At 33.8% G+C, this 13,503-nt stretch overlaps 2 non-coding genes across 2 annotated transcripts; both read left to right on the forward strand.

Moving 5' to 3' along the window:
- Positions 1-792: 792 nt before the first annotated feature.
- On the forward strand, positions 793-866 carry TRNAN-GUU. The gene has a single exon. It is a non-coding gene; the product is annotated as a tRNA-Asn (tRNA).
- Positions 867-12,355: 11,489 nt separating this feature from the next.
- On the forward strand, positions 12,356-12,429 carry TRNAN-GUU. The gene has a single exon. It is a non-coding gene; the product is annotated as a tRNA-Asn (tRNA).
- Positions 12,430-13,503: the final 1,074 nt, after the last annotated feature.

Below are 13,503 nucleotides of genomic sequence, written 5' to 3' on the forward strand. Positions count from 1 at the left end.
GTGGGAGGTCTAAGTTTTGAGTTTCGTTGTAGGCATAGTTTGCTTTGTAATAATAATAATAAAAAAAAAACTATGATTTTAATTCTCATTTATGAGGTCAAAGTACCTACGAGGTCCCTGTATTATAGTATTTTGTTCAATTTAGTTCCTATACCTTTATTTTGTTCAATTTAGTTCTTGTACTTTAAAAAGTGGTGTAATTAAAGACAATAGTTAATGCTGTTAATATCACTGTTAATTTAGGTTACATGGCGCTGACATATCATTATCACATCATGATATTTATATTCCTACTTATATATTACTTTATAAATATTTAAAATTAATTATTTTTACAACCAATATATTAAATTAGTATATCCAAAATAAATAATTACAACCATATTCCTAATGAGATTTGGACACTTGATGTCAAACACCCTTGTAATTATTTATTTTGGACATATTAATGATGAAAATAATTAATTTTAAATTTTTATAAAATAATATATGAATTCGAATATAAACATCATGATGTGGAAACAATGACGTTAGCACCACGTAAGCTAAGTTAACGGTAATATTAACACCGTTAACTATTGTCCTTAATTTCACTACTTTTTAAAGTAGAGTGACTAAATTGAACAAAATAAAAGTACATGAATTAAATTGAACAAAACACTATAATACAAGGATTTCATAGGTACTTTGACCCATTTATGATGTATAAACAAATGAACCAAGCACACTCTCAGTTTCTAAATACTGTAATTAATAGTTATATTAAGTTTTTTGGCATTTTAAATGTTAATTGCTGGAATAGCTCAGTTAGTTAGAGCGTGTAGCTGTTAACCACAAGGTCGGAGGTTCAAGCCCTCCTTCTACTTATTATGTAATTGTATTATCTTTAAACAGTGAGCATAATAAATGTATTATTGGGCCAATCTGTTTGGATCTTTCAATAAATAGGAGTGTTTAAATGATCAATCGTTATATCCTACAGCGTTTATGTAATAATTGTATTATCTTTAAAACAGTGAGCATAATAAATGTATTATTGGGCCAATCTGTTTGGATCTTTCAATAAATAGGAGTGTTTAAATGATCAATCGTTATATCCTACACGACGGCGCACATAGACTGTGCGCCGCGCGCCTCTCAAAACGACGTTGTTTTGGGGTAGTGTTGGGAGGCGCGGTAGGAAGTTGCTGAGATTATGTGTATTTGTTCACAACGTTATGTGTATTGGTTCATACAGTTATGTGTATTTTTTATACAATTATGTACATTCTTTTTATACAATTATGTACATCCGAATCAGAAAATTTGTGTGTATTATGTTAAAAGTTGATGTGTATTATGTTAAAAGTTTATGTTTATTATGTATTATGTTAGATTATGTGTATTATGTTTTAAAAAGAGTATGTATATTTTGTTATATAATCATGTACATTCATGTATAACATTATGTACATTCTTGAACAGCGGGTTTTTTTTTAAAGAAAAAACTACTGCCATTCACTGGGGCGGGAAATTTCAAAAAAAAAAATAATTAAAACGACGTCGTTTTGCATCTGGGCGCATAGTGCAACGCGCGCCGTGGTGTAGGATATAAATTGCCTTAAATGATAATAAAATCTAAGCAATTTTGATACACCATAAATACGTTGAAATTTTTTAGCCCGATATTGCAAACTCAGCAAATTATTTTAATTGTATTATTTAAGCTAGCTACCCCATTCGGGCTGCAATCGTTATGCGTTGGACCTGTGTCCAGCATGCTTGCTGGACACGGGTAACAGTAACGGCACTGTTATATCTTTTTTTTTTTTATTTTTTTTTTTTTAATTTCAAATCGCTTTGTTATAGGAGTATATATTCATAATTTTATTACTATATTATTAATAACTGTACATTCATAACTCCATAACTGTACGTTCATAACTCTATAACTGTACATTCATAACTCCATAACTGTACATTCATAACTCCATAATTGTACATTCATAACTCTATAATTGTACATTCATAATTTTCGAAGCTCTATGTTCACAATTTTAGAGCTCTATGTTCATAATTTTATCACTATATGTTCATAATTGTAAGTTCATAATGTTAGAGCTCTTTGTTCATAATTCGATCAATAACTGTACATTCATAATTCCATAACTGTAGATTCATAATCTCATAACTGTAGATTCATAACTCCATAACTGTAGATTCATAACTCCATAACTGTACATTCATAATCTTCGAAGCTCTATATTCACAATTTTAAAGCTCCATGGTCATAATTTTATCACTATATATGTTCATAATGTTAGAGCTCTGTGTTCATAATTTCATAATTGCATAACTGTACATTCATAACAGCATAACTGTACATTCATAACGGCATAACTGTACAATCATAATCCAAAAAAAAAATAACGCCGTTAACGGCAAAACGCGCGCGAATTTTTTTTTTTTTTTAACTAAATGACGCGTTTTTTTTTTTTTTAAAAAAACGATGTCGTTTTGGGCCCGTGTCCACAATTCACTGTGGACACGGGTCCAGGGCATAATTTGCCTTCGGGCTGAACCTTGGCCTTTAAAACAGTGAGCATAATAAATGTATTATTGGGCCAATCTGTTTGGATCTTTCAATAAATAGGAGTGTTTAAATGATAATAAAATCTAAGCAATTTTGATACACCATAAATACGTTGAAATTTTTTAGCCCAATATTGCAAACTCAGCAAATTATTTTGTAGACCATGAATAAATATACATTTTTAATATATTGAATTACATTATTTGTATAATGAATGTTCATTAGTATACCTTTGATCTTGGAGCCTTCTTCTTGCTTGGTTGGAGATCTTGTTGGATTGATTGCAATTACTCTTTGAGCTAAGTGAATCTCTTGCATTTCTACTTTTTTATTATTATTATTATTTTTTATTTTATTTCATCTTCCATCTTCATCGTTGGCTCAATTGTGATTGCATTTCAATTTAGATCATGTGTGGCTAGGCTTTCTTAGGGAATTGGATTAAAATTTCCTTGTAATGGTGCTAGTGTGATTATAATTGCAATTATGGAATATAAATGTGTTGATTGCTTCGGATTCTTAATGGAAGTAGAGTTTTGTACTGTGTTGCCATCCATGGGGTTAGGGCCCAACTTCATGGAAGATCTAGGAATTAGTATGGCAATTTATATCTTACACCACGGCGCGCGTTACACTATGCGCTCAGATGCAAAACGACGTCGTTTTAATTATTATTTTTTTTTTGAAATTTCCCGCCCCAGTGAATGGCAGTAGTTTTTTCTTTAAAAAAAAAACCTGTTGTTCAAGAATGTACATAATGTTATACTAGAATACACATAATGTTATACATGAATGTACATAATTATATAACAAAATATACATACTCTTTTTAAAAGATAATACACGTAATCTAACATAATACATAATAAACATAAACTTTTAACATAATACACATCAACTCTTAACATAATACACACAAATTTTCTGATTCGGATGTACATAATTGTATAAAAAATACACATAACTGTATGAACCAATACACATAACGTTGTGAACAAATACACATAATCTCAGCAACTTCCTACCGCGCCTCCCAACACTATCCCAAAACGACGTCGTTTTGGGAGGCGCGCGGCGCACAGTGCTATGTGCGCCGTGGTGTAGGATATAACGATTGAATTAGTATAGTCCAAGAGATTGTGAATACACTCAAGCCCAAATCCACTTGCATTTTTCATATTTGCTTTCAGTCGTTCAAGAGGAGAAAGCTCGGAAGGGGATGTAGGCAATGTGTTTGATGAAATTTTTCATTGTAGTAAGATTTACACTTGGGTGCAATTATACTCTATGATAGGCCATGGAGACCGAAATGGCGTTGGCAATAGCAAATATCCCACGTGAATCCCGATTAGCACATTATGTATAAGGCACTAATGCAAGGAAAGGCTAATCCATGGCCCATTCCATCTTAATTAACTTCTTTAAGTGATTGTGATTTAGCTTGGTCTCTAATTGATGATTACATACTTCTTACACACTTAATACTTTTAAACACAATGTTGCTTGCACACACTTGGATCCAGCTCCTTGTAAGTTCATGACTCACTTGTAATCAATTACCATTGTTGTCAGAGTTTCAGTACATAGTGTACATAGTCTCAATTACTTAAAATGCATTCTACTAATGTTAAATGAGTTGGGAATTTTAGTGTGTGTTTTTGTTTTTATTTTTACTTCAATTTGATGCTCTTAGGAAAGACTATGAACAAATGGATATAGGTAATGTTTACAGTGTAGCAGCTGATATATTGAATCATATGTAGCAGCTGATATATTGAATCATATGTCTATTGAGCAATGAGCAACCATTATACCATTCGACCAAGGTCCACCTTACATTGTGGACCTTGGTCAAAAAATTATGTATTTACAGTTAATATATTATGTGATTTTATTTAATAGATTATGTATTTGTAAAAAATTAAATGCACATAATTTGTTAACTGCATAGATATAATATTTTAATTACAAGCACATAATATGTTAACTGCAGGCACATGTTATGTTAACTGCATATTATGTGTCTGCAGTTAGCATACTATGTGCATGTTGTTAACATATTATTTGTCTATAGTTTACATATTACATGCTTTCAATTTATTTACAGACACATAATATGTTAATTACAAATACATAATTTGAATGTCATTTTGAATCAAGATGTACAATGCAAGGTGGACTCTGGTCCATGGTATAATTTGGCTAGTTGTTATACAATGGACCATGGTCATCAAATGAAACTATAGTAGAATTAAAATGATACTTTAGTGTTGATATACTGAACTATTTCATGCGGGAGAATTTCATAAAACATTTCTCTTACCTAGCCATGATTAGGCAAAATTATGATGAGACTCACAACGAATTTCTAACCCGGTGGTGCACAGAGGTAACAAAAGTAGAAGAGATTGATGGTAACTCTACTATCACAATGTTCATAAAAGCTTTGCTTGAGGACCGGATATCACAATTTTCTATAAGGTTTATAAAAAGAAAAAAAGATGGCTTCAATATCCATTTTATGAAGCATATGCCTATAAACGAATATATGATATGATGACTTGTGTCCTAACTTAACACGTTAACTCTTAAAACACGTTAACTCTATCCATTGCTCTATTGCAGCCTATAGGTAGGCGATGAGGCGTAAAGGTCTAGCCGTATAGGCAGTTTGGGCTGAATCAGGGTGTGTTTGGTTCACACAACAGAAATGGAATCGGAATTGAAATTAAATGCTTGGTAACAGTAATGAGCTTTGGTGAAAATATTTGCATGTTTGTAGTAGGGTAGAATTGGAATGATTACCAATAATATATTGATGTTTAGTTATGTATGATCTTATAATGGAATAAAGGTTTTAAAAATACAAAAATAAAAAAATTAAGGCAATTGATCCTAATATAATAACATCCAAAGCACCAATACGAACAAAAAAAAAAATCAAAACAAAAATCTAAAAGCACTAATCCAAACTTAAAAATCAAATTACCAATAAGATGAAACGATACCCGTTTTTAATTAGGGAGTGAGGCTTTTAATTAAAGGGGCAATCAAATCTCATAGTTGTATTTTAAAAAGTTGTCAACTGAACACTAATTATGATTTTGATTTTCATTCCTGATGTATAAACCAATGATTGAATGAACCAAACACACTCTCAATTTCTAAATAGTTTAATTTGTTATAAATATATCATAAGTGGACATTATTTCTATAACGGATGTAACGGTCATTATTAATACCATCATTATGGCTTTTGTATTGTATTATATATGTATTGTCATATATATTGTATGCTGTATAGAGGAAACAGATGAATAAAAGAGATCCTGACCTTTCCTCTCTCCACTCTGTCTTTTTCTATTTAACACGTTATCCGCACATGATACTTTACTCAATTTGCGATCGTTAAGGCGAGACGGTGTTCATCAGATCGTCGGCCCCTGATCGGAGAGCGCCACGTGAGTCCGGCTTCCTCCACGCGACCCTCGACCTCTCCGCCCCAAAAACACAATCGCGATTTCGGTTTCTTTCATGGCACCTTTTACCGAACGTTATGTTTCAAGCCCCAAAACCAGCAAATCAGCTTCGGTATTGCCATCGACCTCCTAATCGGAGAGCTCCACTCTAGAATCGGCCGGCGACCGAGGCGAGAACAAGTTGGTTTTCACGGATCAAGGGCGACTGGTATTTGCAGTCCGGTGACTAGATCGGCTCTCTCGAGAATGGGATGGTCGCGATACCGATGGGCCTTGTGATGTTGCTCAATTGACAGTGGCAGGAAACAACCGGGCGACAACCTCGGTGGTGACACCACTCGAGCCCTTTGTTTTGGCCGTCACGGTTGACCAGAGATTACCCGTTCATGGATTACCCTTCTCCCTGGGCTCGCTGTTGGCTTAATCACCTAAGAGCCGGCAGCTCGCAATAGGTTCGCCGCTCTCGTGCGTGTTTGGACTATGCCTTTAGAGAATGAAGCTAAGTATCTTATATCTTTAGTACTTCACGTCTTCAATCATGAATGCGCATATTTCCATTAAAAGTATATTTGTGGATATGAATATCTACTAGAGTATATATATGCATCTATCAGTATGTGATCATTAGTTGCTACTTTCTCTGGAAGAGGATGTCAAATTAAACAGGGGTCTTGACTGGAACTTGAGTGTGTTGTATATATACCATCAATCTGTGTGTTGAACCATGGATAAAAATATTTTAATTAGACATGCATTACAGTGTATGTTGTTGCCGTATGACTTCTCCTCTCAATTGTCATTCTGATGTCAATTTTAGGCCTGGAAGTGTGCCTAATAATTCTCTAAGTGTTGGCAGTGCGACCATGCCTTTTTCTGATGTTAATGCTACTTTGGAGAATGCTTCTAATATTGTGCCTAATTCTATTATTAGGACCACTAAATAGTATGACAGAATTGGTAATCTGACCAACATTGTTGGCAAAATTACCAACAACATTAGCCAAACCACCATCACCCTTGTATTGCTTGGTGATCTTGGCCGGGAAAATTGAGAGTCAACCAAGGAAACTAATGAAGCAAAGTTTTCTATGGCTCACTTGGAGAGCTGTTTCCTAATTTACTTTCTGGTGGAAGAATGCCAAAAGCTTTGCACCTGCTATTAGTAATGATGTTTGGCTATTTTGTTCGGAGGGGAATAAAAACCAAGCATTGCTATGACAAGAAACAAAGTTGCTTCTTCGATTTATTCCGGCAAGCTAAGGTTAGCTTACGGTTTTTTATATTTGATGCGAAGTTTTTAATCCTTGCATGTGTATAAAGAAAGTTGAGATCATTTACCAACACAAGCAATGAGGCTGTTTGTGACGTGCATATGCTTTGCTTAATTATTTCTGCGCATCATTAACATAGTGATTAGTAGGCACAACATTCGTGAGCCTAACACTAGCACTAGTCCTGCTTTAAATAATGGCCTTAATTCGAATGATAATGGTGTGTCTGTTGTGAATAATTTGAATATGCTTCTCTTGTTGGCAATCTATTATTTGCTATAGGCCATTTTTGATGATGAGGTTTTTCTTAAATCTTAATCGGAATTTGCATAAATGCATGTAATTTTTGCCTAGAAATGAAGCACTTATTATATGATCGTCCCTGAAGGATCGTCTTGATCAACAAGTGATTATAGCCAAAACTCTAAACATAGCATTGCCGAAGGCAACAAGTCAAATTGATAGTGTCTAATTTTTAATATAATTTTACCCAGAAGGTAAATCAAGAGCACTAATTTTATCAGTCACACGTTATCTTGCCTCAAGCCCTTTATTATAGAAATTTGATCTAAAAGGATTTATAGACCCTAAGTTAATCCCGGAAGGATATTTGGTGTACGCGGGTCTCATTGTCATCTATGATGGTCGTATTGTACTCCAGTAGTAGTACATGACAAAATTATGCTAAGTGTTCGGTCATTGGGCTATTTTTTTAATAAGGTCTGGAAGACCCTGAATGTGGATTGATCTTTAAAGTGACTAATGACTTATGAATGAAGTTTGCAACTTCTATTTTTAATGCTAGATGCTACTCTCCGAAAGTCAAAATTGACTCGCATCATGTTAGTTTGCTTGAAGCAAACAACTTGTGAATATTTTTTTACACACGGTAATCACTGCCTGAAAATTCTGACCGGCGCAGTTTGAAAATTAAATTCGTGAAAAATACGTCTTGAACTCCTTTTGGCATGAAATTTTTTCTGGAGAACCTAGACTCGTGGTATTTGATGTCTGTAAAAAGATTTTGTTAAAAATATGCTTGGGTGATTCCAGAAAAATAAAATTAAAGTTTTGGCATTGTGCTGTCAATTATTTTTCTGCCTGGAGCAATGTTGGGAAATTTTTTAGAAAAAATACTTCTAGACCTTGGATTGACATGAAAATTTTCATGTACGTTCTAGACTTGCTGAACTACATATCTATAAAATTTTGTGTCAAAATGTGTTACCGTTTTTTTCCCAGAAAATTCAGCAATCCAGGTCAAAATTCTGAAAGTTTCTGCCATTTTCAGCTTGTATATCTTGTTGTTTTGTGATATTTTCATACTTGTATATGAAAATATGAGATAAAATGAGAGCTTTCTTGGAAAAGTACTGTTTTTGACTCCCCAAAATAGGAATGAATGGGCCCGACAGCAAACATGTGCTCATTATTCTTCGGCGAACGGTACTTCTCTCATTTTTCTAATTTATGAATTAATAAGAATATCTCTTGTCATGTCATGCCTTGTGTGTACCAAATATGATGTGCACGACTAAATTGAGTTTTTGGTGTCCAAGACATAAGGGACAATTATATCACATATTGCATGTGCTTCTCTTTAATTGACAACATTTAGCATATAATCTCTTGATTATGTTCACATAAGAGATTTTGTTATTTCTCTTGTTGGCAATTTATGATTTGCTATAGGCCATAGCTATTGAAATTCATCACACAACTTAAGTGAGGCAATAGCATGAATTCTCAATATGGTTAGGTTGCACCTGTCGTTGCTAAACCTTAGCTTGCATGTGATAACAATTAAAGGCTATGACATGTTTACAGTGCTAGTTTCTGCTATAGAAACTCTTTGACATGAGATTTGGGCATATGATATTTAAGTTTATAGCCCGCATTTTTCTATATTTATTTGCCCAGAAGGTAGATTAAGGACTTTAATTCTATGAGTCACTCTTTAGTATGAACCTTGACGATAAATTCTTGACCAAAAATGGTCCACCTATCCCATCAATCCCTGAAGGATTTCTATGACATTACTATGAGTCAAGTTCTTTTTACCCAAGTCTAACTCAATGCATATCACAAATCAATCCCTCAAGGATTGCTATACCCCCCTTTTTCACCTAGTACGTGGTTTCAGAAGTAACATTTCCCTATCTGCGTTATTTTATTTGCGCAGTCTATTTTATATCACCACCACAACGTACCTCTAAAAGGGCTATCAAAGAAACCTCCATCTATTGATTAAATACCAAAAGCCCATGATAGAGGATCAATACATATAATTGGGTACGTTGACTGCATTGCTAATGAAGATTGTTTCTCGGCATTAGGGGGAGATAATATACTACTTCGTAGTTTTTTTTTGGAATGCCAAGAAATTTCTTAAGAATAAAAACATCTTCATTATTTAAATCCATGTACTAGTTAGATTGAACTGGAAGTTCAAAAGATAATCTATTTGCGATTTTAGCAAATAATCTGCCAAATACATCTATTGATCATAATGATCATAAAAGAAGTGACTATGTCCTATATCCTTGGACCAAACATATCTATCGATACTCCTTGACACTAGAAGTGTAGGAGATCTATCGGTGAAAGAGATATGGATCATAATACTAGATCTAGTAAAGAAATATTGTCAGACTTGAAATAGCTTGAACAGTTATGTCCTGCAGACGTTCGTCCAGATGACGAAAAACCCTAGTAAAATTTATAGGTGCACCAAACAAACGTAATAGTAGGGATGCAGAACGACCAGATCAAAATATCTTTGGGAAATGTTTAGAATCTGGTTGTTTTAGAAATTGCCATTACTTTTACAACTATGGGAGTTCTACAAAAAGGTTATAGTTGTCGACAACACAATTGCCATTACAAATTGCTCGTTATATGATAATCTGGATCCAGAGTTAGGCACTAGAAGTGCCATGACTATTTAATATATAAAGGAGCAATTAAGGCATAACTCAACTCACTAAAATGAATAAATTCTCTTTATAACAATACACCATTAAGCGTTAACCCTGAAGGTTACAAATGGGTGTGTGCATGAAAGAGAAGTAAGAATAACAAGGTGATAAGATATGAAGTGAGTTTGTAGCCTATGGGTTCACGCAGAGACCCTTAATTGATTTTAATCAAATATACTCTCCCACGGTAAATGGCATTAAGTTCCGCTACATAATACAATTGGCAGAATAATAAATTTAGATATGTAATTAAATTTATTATGAGAAATCCTGGATGGATTCATAATTCTCTAAATAAGGATTTATTTAAGTATTATTATGAGTCATTATTTACTGTTTAAAGGGTTGCGAATGGAGTTAATATCCTCATTGAAGGAATAATATGTACCATTGTGTGCTCGATAAAGGGTTGATAATGAACTTATTTATTATTTATTATCTCAGTCAAGATTGATGGTGTAAACATCAATGAAATATATAAAGAGCTTGATAATTTCAGTTCATGCTTAAAGGCTGAGATTTTTGAAATAAAAAGCTTGTGAAAGCTATAAGTATTATCTCGACTTGAAGATCGAGTTTTTCTTTGAAGATTTCTTTTATATACACCAGTCAGCGGTCAGCCTACATCTAAAGATTTCTTTTATAAGTGTCATGTTTTTATCAAACTAAAGGTTGCCTAATAATCTCTTGAAGCAGATAAGGAACCTTTTTGGACTCGAAGTCCCTTACTTCATTATCGTTGGAGCACCATTATAGAACCAGAAGTTCCATAATCGCAACATATTTGCGATGAAATTGCTAGCAAAATCTAGTGCTCCCCTACAACTGAAGTACTTGAATAATGATTAACATATCCTCCGGTATCTTCGAGATACAAAGACATGACATTTATGTAAGAAACCATGATACAGTTTTAATAGGCTACTTGGGTACTGGCTGTTTTGTTTGATCCCCGCAATGCCAAGTCCAAACTGGTTATACAATGAATTTCCCTAAATGTTCAAATAAGGACAATAACACTTGTGTTGCAGAAATGTTATATGAGCTCTAGAAGAGCCATAAGATTATTGTACACTACTCTAGTGATAATCCAGAAGATTTGTCTAATCCATCTCTTCAAATTTTGAAATATATGTAAAACTTGAATATTGTTATCTTCAGGGGGAGACGGGAAGTACATTTACTCGAATCAATCCGGAAGATTGAACATAAAATCCTGAAGATTAAGTCATAAAAGACTAACAGTTGCGCAATATTTGCAACACAACGGGAAATACATTTACTTGAATCAATCCGGAAGATTGAACGTAAAATTTTAAAGATTAAGTCATAAAAGACTAACAGTTGCGCACTATTTGCAACGCATAAAAACATAAATATCATGTACTCTTTTCCTCACTAGTTTTCTCCCATTGAATTTTCTAGTGTGGTTTTTAACGAGGCATGAGTATGATATAATAATGACAATGAGGAAAAGTTGCAAAATAATTGCTTAAATGGACAAACCCCAAAATCCTGAAGATTATGCGGTTTGCGCCCTGAAGGCTTATGGTTGTACTCCTTTTCCCTTAACTAAGTTTTTCCCACATGGTTTTCTTAAGTTAAGGTTTTTAATGAGGCGACCAAATACACTATATGTTTTTACATATATCATTTACTCTTTTCTTCAACTAGGTTTTTCCCACGTGGTTTTCCTAGTGAAGTTTTTAATGAGGCATGAATATATTTTCTATTGTACTCTTTTCTTGTCTAGGTTTTTCCCACAGGGTTTTTCTAGCAAGTTTTTGACGAGACAAGATCGTGGTCAAATAATGTCCAAGGAGGAGTGTTATAAATATATCATAAGTGGACATTATTTCTATAACGGATGTAACGGTCATTATTAATACCATCATTATGGCTTTTGTATTATATATGTATTGTCATATATATTGTATGCTGTATAGATGAAACAGATGAATAAAAGAGATCCTGACCTTTCCTCTCTCCACTCTGTCTTTTTCTGTTTAACATAATTTACTTATATTAAAATTATTGATATTTCAAATGTTAATTGCTAAAATAGCTCAGTTGGTTAGAGCGTGTGGCTGTTAACCACAAGGTTAGAGGTTCAAGCCCTCCTTCTAGCGTTTCAACTTTTGTATAATTCTAGTATTCAGGCTAGCCACCTCATTTGGGCTAAACCTTGGTCTTTGTAACAGTATAATTGTAGCAATCGTTATATCCTACACCACGGCGCACATAGCACTGTGCGCCGCGCGCCTCACAAAACGACGTCGTTTTGGGGTAGTGTTGGGAGGCGCGGTAGGAAGTTGCTGAGATTATGTGTATTTGTTCACAACGTTATGTGTATTTGTTCACAACGTTATGTGTATTGGTTCATACAGTTATGTGTATTTTTTATACAATTATGTACATTTTTTTTATACAATTATGTACATCCGAATCAGAAAATTTGTGTGTATTATGTTAAGAGTTGATGTGTATTATGTTAAAAGTTTATGTTTATTATGTATTATGTTAGATTATGTGTATTATCTTTTAAAAAGAGTATGTATATTTTGTTATATAATTATGTACATTCATGTATAACATTATGTGTATTCTAGTATAACATTATGTACATTATTGAACAGCGGGTTTTTTTTAAAGAAAAAACTACTGCCATTCACTGGGGCGAGAAATTTCAAAAAAAAAATAATTAAAACGACGTCGTTTTGCATCTGGGCGCATAGTGCAACGCGCGCCGTGGTGTAGGATATAAATTGCCATAATTGTAGTATTCAGGCTAGCCACCTAATTTGGGCTGAAACTTGGTCTTTATAATAGTGTGTATAATTGTGGTATTCAGGCTAGCCACCTCATTTGGGCTGAAACTTGGTCTTTATAATAGTGTGTATAATTGTGGTATTCAGGCTAGCCACCTCATTTGGGCTGAAACTTGGTCTTTATAATAGTGTGTATAATTGTGGTATTCAGGCTAGCCACCTCATTTGGGCTGAAACTTGGTCTTTATAATAGTGTGTATAATTGTGGTATTCAGGCTAGCCACCTCATTTGGGCTGAAACTTGGTCTTTATAATAGTGTGTATAATTGTGGTATTCAGGCTAGCCACCTCATTTGGGCTGAAACTTGGTCTTTATAATAGTGTGTATAATTGTGGTATTCAGGCTAGCCACCTCATTTGGGCTGAAACTTGGTC

The sequence above is a fragment of the Ipomoea nil genome, unplaced genomic scaffold (assembly GCF_001879475.1).
Source record: "Ipomoea nil cultivar Tokyo-kokei standard unplaced genomic scaffold, Asagao_1.1 scaffold2957, whole genome shotgun sequence".
In the NCBI taxonomy this organism is placed as follows: domain Eukaryota; kingdom Viridiplantae; phylum Streptophyta; class Magnoliopsida; order Solanales; family Convolvulaceae; genus Ipomoea; species Ipomoea nil.